This window comes from Lissotriton helveticus, chromosome 3_2 (genome assembly GCF_964261635.1).
Source record: "Lissotriton helveticus chromosome 3_2, aLisHel1.1, whole genome shotgun sequence".
Classification (NCBI taxonomy): Eukaryota; Metazoa; Chordata; class Amphibia; order Caudata; family Salamandridae; genus Lissotriton; species Lissotriton helveticus.
In genome coordinates this window covers 254,606,920-254,615,570 of record NC_136062.1, presented here as the reverse complement: position 1 = coordinate 254,615,570, position 8,651 = coordinate 254,606,920, and the positions used below count along the sequence as shown (strand labels likewise).

General features: G+C 46.9%; 1 protein-coding gene across 2 annotated transcripts in view; it reads left to right on the top strand.

Moving 5' to 3' along the window:
• The first annotated feature begins 3,729 nt into the window (after nucleotides 1-3,729).
• NRG4 (neuregulin 4) overlaps nucleotides 3,730-8,651 on the top strand; it is a 252,899-nt gene continuing 247,977 nt past the window's right edge. The window contains exon 1 of one of the 2 annotated variants that reach the window (XM_078684633.1): nucleotides 3,730-3,854. The gene's annotated coding sequence lies outside the window, so the exon portion shown is untranslated. Of the gene's footprint in view, nucleotides 3,855-3,915; nucleotides 3,955-8,651 lie in introns of those variants that run through there. The other variant, XM_078684634.1, reaches the window with a different exon arrangement.

The window sequence follows — 8,651 nt, the reverse complement described above, 5'->3', positions numbered from 1 at the left end:
TAAAATGCTCAAAGTCCGGGTTAACCTGCGGATCAAAATGGCGATTTAGGGCCCGGACCGCCTTTTCATAGTCATCACTATCACCAGTGTCAGACAGATCTTGGAATAATTCATAGAGCTCATCGCCACCCATCAACAGCATCAACGATCTCTTCACCACGTTGTCAGTCTCTCGTGTGGGAACAAAATAGTTTTCCAGCTGCCCCAGCCACTTCTTCCAGCGTGGAGCTGCCGTCGCGGGGTCCACAAGCTGACTGAACTCTGGGAAGGACTTCGCGGCCGTGCGACCCGGCCACCCTCCCGCCGCCCCCGGGGCGGCCTCTTTTCTGGTGAATCACCGTTGGGTGCTACACCCCACGCCGCTTGGCAGTCGCAGGCCGATGATTTGATGACACTCCGGCCTCGCCAGACCACGCCTCCCTTTTTTCGAGCAGGCACATGCGTTGTCCACCTCTCGGGACTTTACCGTGTGGATCGGTGCCTCCGTCGACAGCCAGGTGTCCACCACAACTCTCGCCCTCCAGCGAGCGCTACCAGCCCGACCGAAGGCGAAGGCCAACCTACGCGCCAGACACGTGGCCGTCCGCGGGGTCCGCTTTTACCTCGTCGCCAATGTGATACCCCGGGTGGGGGAGGGAGCACACGTAGCCTAGGGGGAGGACCAAGGGCAATCCCTGGGGCATGCTGTCGGGCTGCAACCGTCTTCTAGGGGTTAGGGGCAAGGCAGGCCTTACTACTGACAGCAGAGCTGCAATAAGGGACGACTACTCAGATTCTCCGTTCGTGCCCTCAGCTACGTGCGCTGACGTCACCCTTTATTATATACTCCCCAGTCCGTGCCCGGCCCAGGGAGTTGAGTGCGTTACAAAGTATTGCAGTGGTCGGGTGAGTCAGTCCCTGATACCCAAGAGGTGCCTCTTCAGGTCCTGGACCCTTGACTGGCATCAGAGTGCACTCTTCTACAGGAAAAGATGAAATCCTGAAGTTCTGGGCTCTAGGTGACTGCTAACAGGATCCTTCACTCCAAGACTCGGCCGCCCACAATGACTGCCAATGCTAAGCACCGGTAAGGCCGACTCTTCGCGCTACAGTGACAGCCAGTGACGACCAGCAATGTGAGGTCTGCGCATGTGGACCTGTGTTTTTTCTGAGTCATATTTTGCATGGTATTCTATCTTCAGCACGGTTTCACCCTTATATTTAGCAACCCCTCTGTTCAAGTGCTAAAGGAAATCAGGGGATCTGGGGAAGGGAGGCAGTGGGTGGGGGGTGGTTATGTATAAAGGGCCAGCATGCAATGCAGCTTTTTGTCATAGGAGGGGCCTGGGCTGAACTCACAGCCGAAGCCTAAAGCAATTTTAGCGGCCAAATTTTACACCTGGTAAAATCTGCTATTTTTCTGCACCCTGGAAATAAATCCCAGTGTGAGAACAACGGCCCATTTGTAATTGGGTGAAGTATTATCCTACGAATACTGATCTTGACTTGTTTTAGCCGTGCTGACATATCCAGATACTGAACTGTGCCAGTGAAAAGTTCTCCACTTTGTCACTCCTTTTGAAAAACAAACAACAATGTATTGAAACATAAAAGCAAAGAGAGGCAGTCTGGACAAACTAAATAAGAACACAGAGAAATTTACACAAAATCCTGTATTGTATTCAAGTACCGGTTTCTGGCCCTTCAAGTATCTCAATGGCCAGTATTCTTCTCTGAGGAAAGGGGAAGCTCTGTCTCTGACTGTTGAAGACTGTCTCACAGCCAGGAAGACTTATTAGATCGGTTTAAGCATGCCGTTATTGAGATGTCTCAGGTGACCCACATGGCATTTCAGTAATAGTTGGTTGCCGATTTTAAGAGCCTTGTTGTTGAAGCATAGCCAGTGCTAGATTACCAAATAGGCCTTTTAGGGGCCTATGACAACGGTCACTAAGCAACTTAGAGGTGCCTTAGACGAGGGCAGAACTTCAGCACTGATCATGCTGGATCTCAGTACTGCTTTCGATAGTCTCCCACAACATTTTGCTTTTTCGGCTGGGGGAGATTGATATCACGGATAAAGCCCTTGCCTGGCTCTCTTCTTTTCTAGATAACAGGACCTTCTAAGTTATTGCCCCCCCTTTTCACTCTCATACCCATTCTTTGTGCTGCAGTGTCCCCCGGGGTTCAGCATTGAGTCCTACTTAGTTCAATGTGTATATCTGGCCACTGGCTCTGCTGGCCAGGGCCTGTAACATCTCTTTGGTGTCTTACGCTGATGACACTCAGCTGGTGCTTTCATTTACGAACAACCCCAATCAAGATGCCGCAAAGTTCCAGGAGGACCTGACTGCTATCTCTGTCTGGGTGGAGGACAGTTGTCTTCAATTAAACTCTGCAAAATCAGAGATCCTTATATTAGGCAGAGACACCCACCTATGGGGCAGCAATTGGTGGCCTCTAAAGCTCGGCTCACCCCCCCAGCCAAAAACAGTGGTAAGAAACCTAGGCATTTGGCTCGATAATGCTCTCACTTCTGGAGAGCATGCCAAATCTAGCACAAGAATATGCTTCGGCCTGTTGGGTGGCCTTAAACCTATCCTGGTTCTGTTCGACCCCCATACTCGTCAGCTAATTGTTCAAGCCACTGTCCTAGCCAGGCTGGACTACTGCAAAGTGCTGCTCCTTGGTTCCAACCAGTCAGTGTTGAAAAGGCTGCAGCGCACTCTGAACGAAGCAGCTTGAGCGCTATTTGCCCTCCCTAGGCGTTGTTGTGTCTCCGGCCTTCGGCGCCGTCTTCACTGGCTTCCCATAGAACAGAGAATTCAATTCAAAGCGCTCTGTTTTACTCATAAGATTCTTATGGGTTTGGGTACCGCAATTCTGAGCAAACTATGTCTTAGCTACACCCCGATGCGTGATTTACGGTGGCCAGCCTTCAACTAGTACAGGATCCTCATTTTCTCAGAGCCCGTTGGCGATCTTTCAAGGTGTTAGCTCCGGCCCTTTCGAAGTCACTGCCGCTGTCCACCAGAAGCATCCCCAACCATCTGACCTTCAGAAGGGCGGCTATGACCTGGCTCTTGCGTTGACCTTGTTACTCTCTGTTCCCCCTCTCATGGTTGCTAGCGCTGGGATGTCCCTGTGCCGTGACAGACATGCGCTTTATAATTCAAAAATAAAAAATAAAATAATAATATTGATTTGATCTTAAAAGAATATTACAATCAAGCTTTCTTAAATATTGGTTGCAAGATAGAAAAACATGAATCAACTCAAAAAAATGAATCAACTCAAAGAAACGAAAACTTTACATTAAAGACGTTATAGAGTAAATACTGCATTCATCTAATGTACCTATTAATTAACAAGTTAAAGTACAAAAACCAGAGACATCAGATTCTCATAACAGGTCTCTTCTGACAGCTCTCAGTTTGTAAAAAGAATTCCTGTGAATTGGGTATTCGGAGAACATTTAAGACGGAGCCCCCGAAATTTTCGCCTGCCTAGGGACCGCCACACACAGGTTTTAATCCGTCACTGAGCATTGCCTTAATGTACTTTCCAAGATCGCTTGCTGGGATACCCTGAATGACTCAGCAGAGGTTTAAACTTTGCTGTTCAGGGAGGTAGGAGATTTCGTAAGAAAGAGTTAACGTTCTTCAGCCGGGTTTGGTTACATAAGGCAGCGGCAGGGTTACTGTAAATAAAGTTAAGGCAGAAGAGAGAGAGAGCCTGTGCCCTGGGGAGGAGCGTGCTTGATGCAACACCTTCCTAATGCCAGGAAGTAGCGATTTCAAGTTGTTGTCACATGGGCTGAGCTCTGAAAGGATTAAAGAGCTGGGGTAAAACACTCCAGGAACCGGAGTTAGACAGTAAGTACACAACTGTACGTCTTTTATGTCAAAGCTTACGGATTTTGCGGGTTATTGTTGAGAAACGGGCCTCTGCAGTTGTACAGTTATATGGCGTTCGGTGAGTACAAAATTAAAGTATCTCTCGCAGGTGCACCGAGGGCTGCGTTAAAAAGGTGCCAAGCATGCACAATGTACCAGTTCCTGTTAAAATTGGAATATATCTTAAAGATGGTCCAAGCTGCCACGAGCCAGGCTTTATTGTCGTGTGGTATGCATGGTGTTGGTTCCCGACCCTGTCTGTCATTGGTGTTACTAGTCAGTTTGCATTGAAAACGCAAAAGTACCAACACACCACAAGTTACAGCATAGAGATGAGGCTTTGTGGGCGCAACGGAACTGTCCAATCACGTTGCTGCCAAGGGAGCTCATGTCACGTGTGACACCCCCAGCGCGTGAACACTTGGCGCTATTATTTAGGCTTTTCCAGAAAGATAAAGTGCAAAACTAAAGACGGAAAAAATAATGCATGCTAATGTACTACCTAGCCAGGTTTATTTATGGAAGCATGTCCCGGAAGGGTTCAGATTTGTACCGGGCATCTCCTAGAACCCAGCGTGCGTGAAACACGGGCAGCTAGAAAGAGGTGTCAGGAATACATCTACCCCTTTTCACACAAGAACGCTTGTGGAAGCCAGGCTGTTATTTTTTCTTTTCAGATTTAGTATATTTTGGACGATTGTGTGTTCACTGTTTTCAACCTAACATGGGGTTTCTCTTTTTCTTATTACCATGTTTTTTATGGGTTCTCTGTTCCGATTTGTTTTACTCCGTTCTTTGTCAAACGTTTAGATATTTGTTGTGCTATCTTGTTAATGTATTGTGAAGCGCTTAGTCTAAAGTTCTATATAATATATAGTGATCCATTCGTTAAACAATACTTGAAGTCCCCTACTGCACCGAGTGAGGGACCACAGCCAGTAAAGCATCTAATATCTTTTAAGAGGGACACAGAAGTGGACATGGATACATTTGGTGGTATTGTGCACAGAGATATTCTAAGGTATGGGGAAAGTGGGCAAATGCCCGGAGCTCCCCCTTCCAAGGGGCCTCCAGGGAAAGTTAACTCTCTCTCTAGTTCACTTCAGTTTAGTTTTGTATCTTAACCTTTATTGTATAATTCAATATTGTTGGGCAACATAGGGTTTGAATTATCAAAAAAATGGGTAATAAAATTCAAAGTTATTCCAAACAGGCCCGGCAAAATGTTTTTTGCACAAGGCTCCCTAAATTCTTAAGATGACACTGATTGTGCATACATATGTGTTTTAATGGGAGGTAAATAAACACAGTCACACACGGATTGAAGTCCACCAGAGAATGTTTACTGGTGGGGAGGCCTATCAGTGCTTTGGTACAGTTTCCCTGGTGGATGCCATTGATCATAGCAACCCTTTCTATGATGCTTTTGGGGGTTACTGACGTCACCCCACCAAGAATGTGATTTGTTTAAATGCAGCTAATGCCCTGATTCGTAATGAATTTTTAAAGTCATATATTTATGCAGTAATATTCGAATACTCTGGGGGCAGGTATATTACTCAAGAGCGTTATTTCTTCACAGCGGCCTTGTGCATGCCACTGTCATAGGACTGCTTTCAGGGTTGGGTGGCATGGGGAGGCTTCATCGAAACCAGATTCGAAATGTGTTTCCTATTCTGTACAGTTCCCTCTTACGACAGTCCAATCCTGGACCTCTAAACATCCAAAATGCATGCAGTTATTGCTCACCACTAAAACTGTTAAAAAAACATAGTACAGTTAAAACATATTCTTAGCTAGACAACAATAGTTCAGCAGTAAATATCTTCCAAATAAGCATCATGGTAAGTACTAGGTTGCTCATCTGCTGCATTTGCTAGTGTATGCTTGTTTCCCCGAGATGTTTGTGGTTTCACGGAAACTGCCCATAGCAAAGAAGCTCTCTTGTCCTTATTTTGGTGAAAATGTCCAGGCTTCACTTAGGATTAGTTAGGCTTTGAGGCTTTTGATATCACTTCCTGTGATGGCAACAGGGAGACATTGTATACATCGAATGCACTCAATCAATCAATCAATCAATCAAAGCATTTATATAGCGCGCTACTCACCCGGAGGGTCTCAAGGCAACATATTCCATTACAACGCAGTTGTTACAAAGACCGCGTTGTTACAACGCAAACCATTATATTACAACGACTTGCTGTAGGGGGCAGAAGGTGTTGGATTGTAAATCCAACACCTTCCCTGCTGTTGCACAAACTAGAGTACGAATAGTAAATTATAGTATTCATAAGTCCAGCACGCCCCCTACAGCAAGTCGTTGTAATGTAAATGTTTTTGTACTTGTATAGCGCGCAGCTACCCGGACCGGGTCTCCCGGCGCTTGTACTCATACCGCTAAGGAACCCTTCCTGGTTTTCCTTGTGAAGTGTCCACTCCTGGGCACCCCCATGGTGAGACCAGGCATCCTCACGCTGTTGGGGCCGTTGTGGAGATTAAGCAAGCTATTGCCCAGAGTTGCAGCGTGGGACCCATGATTAGAATAGGCACTGAGGCGAGAATACCTGTTCAGAGGAATTTGAGCCCGAGACCCGCCGAGGCGGGAATCGAACCCTGATCCCAGGCCAGAGCTCTGCATCAAGGTCTGCCGCTCTAACCATTGAGCCACACTTCTCCACAATGTAATGACTTGCGATGTAATGGTTCTCGTTGTAACAACGGGGTCGTTGTAACAACAGCATTGTAATGGAATGTGTTGTAGCGCATTCGATGTAAAGACATATTTTCATGGCAACATTTTCACAGCAAAAAGAACAAAATGGCAGTTTCCGGGGACTAAAAAAACACCCTTACACCAGCCCACGGGATAGCATGCAGGGGATTTCCATCAGATGCTGAGGAGCTACAGAGTGAATCTGCATCCTTGAATAGCAATTGACCCACTGTCTTGTATGATTGCAGTTTCGAGCTTGATATCTCTGAATAGTTGTGGGGAGTTTTGATGATGTCCTGTAGTTCTTATCCAATAGGCGTAATCACAAGCTAGGGGTGGCCTTAGGCATGTGCAAGCTGTGCACCTGCACAGGGCCACCAAACCCCAGGGGCCACCACACCAATTATATCCTTAATATAATAATCCTCTGAGGATGGATACATGTTTGGGTGGCGGCCCCTGGCAGGTATTTGGCGGCCTCCGGCTCTGTTCCACTTCCAAACACCCTGACCCCCCCTCTTCACTGGCCTCTGCGCTCCGCCCCGCCCGGACCCCCTCTTCTAGGGCCCCCTACCTACGCTACCTGCCCAGGGCCGCCATGAGCCTAGAGCCTCCCATGCACAAGCTACTCTCCAGAATGGTTCTTGCACATGTAAAATTACATGTTTAAAAGCTTTGTAGCCTTTTGTGTGTGTAAGTGGCCCTCATCATTGTTTGGGCACAACAAGAACAGTAAGTGGTCCTGGTCTAGTGGAGGGGTATAGAGCTCTTCCTTACTGCCATAAGTGTTTACATCCTTTATACAGGAACTTAATAAGCTCGTCCAAACACAAATCTTGTCTCACTTTGTTCTTCATTGAGACTTACTCCATTAGTTGCTTTTCCAGGCAACCATTAATGACAGCTGTATTGTATGAGAAAAAGGCACTTATCAAATGCGAAATTAAAAGTTCTAGTTTGATGGACCTGACCCCCCCCCCCCCAACCTTAACCAAATATCCTACAGTGATGTTGAGCAGTGGTGATTTGGACTTGTGTTTGTGCAGTGCCTTACTGTAATTTTGTGTTGCACTACCACCCCACATAAATAATCTAAGACCATTTCGAGTTTTTTTTCTCCAAATGTTCTTTGATTGTCTACTTTTGTTTTTCCAAATCTATTATCTTTGCTACCTGTCTGTGACTAAACCTGCAGTGATGGAATTTGAGCTGGCTAGCTTGGAAAATTACACTGTTGCTGAATTCAAGCCTTTCTGCAAGGAAAGAGGGCTCTCCACTAAGAAGTTGAAGCTGCAGAAAGCTTTGAAGGCCTGGTGGGAGGTTCACCAGTCACTTACAGCCACAAAGGAACAGGATGATAAGGATGATCTACATGATCTCCCCTTCTCCCCTACCCAGCCAAAGTTCTCGAGAAAGTAATCAACCAGCAGTTCACTGAATTTGCAAAACAAAACCACCTACTGGACGCCTCTCAATCAGCATTCCGTGGCTACCACAACACTGAGACTGCACTGATTTCGGCCACAGATGACATCAGAATTCTCCTCAACTGTGGAGCAACCTGATCCTCCTCAACCTCTCCACTGCATTCGACACAGTCTCCTACAACACCCTCAGCAACAGACTCCACAACATAGGCATACAGCAAGATGCCCTCAAGTGGATCGCCTCCCTCCCTACTGGATGCACACAGAACATCCGTCTTCCTCTCTTCACCTCCGCATCCAAAGACATCATATGCGGCGTAGCACAAGGATCATCCTGCAGCCCCAACCTTTTCAACTTCTACATGATCCCCCTCACAGACGTTGTCAGATTCCACAGACTCAACATAATCTAGTATGCAGATGACACTCAACTGATCCTCTCACTCACGTTGGACCCCTCCAACGCCAAAACCAACTTCTGCAATGCCATGACCAACATAGCCAAATGGATGAGATACAGCTGCCTCCAACTGAATGGCTGGACTGTTCCCATGGGGGACAGGGTCAAGACTGATTTGCATATGGCTGGGTATGAACTGGAAAGGAATGGGGAGCAAAAAACAATGGATTTAGGCC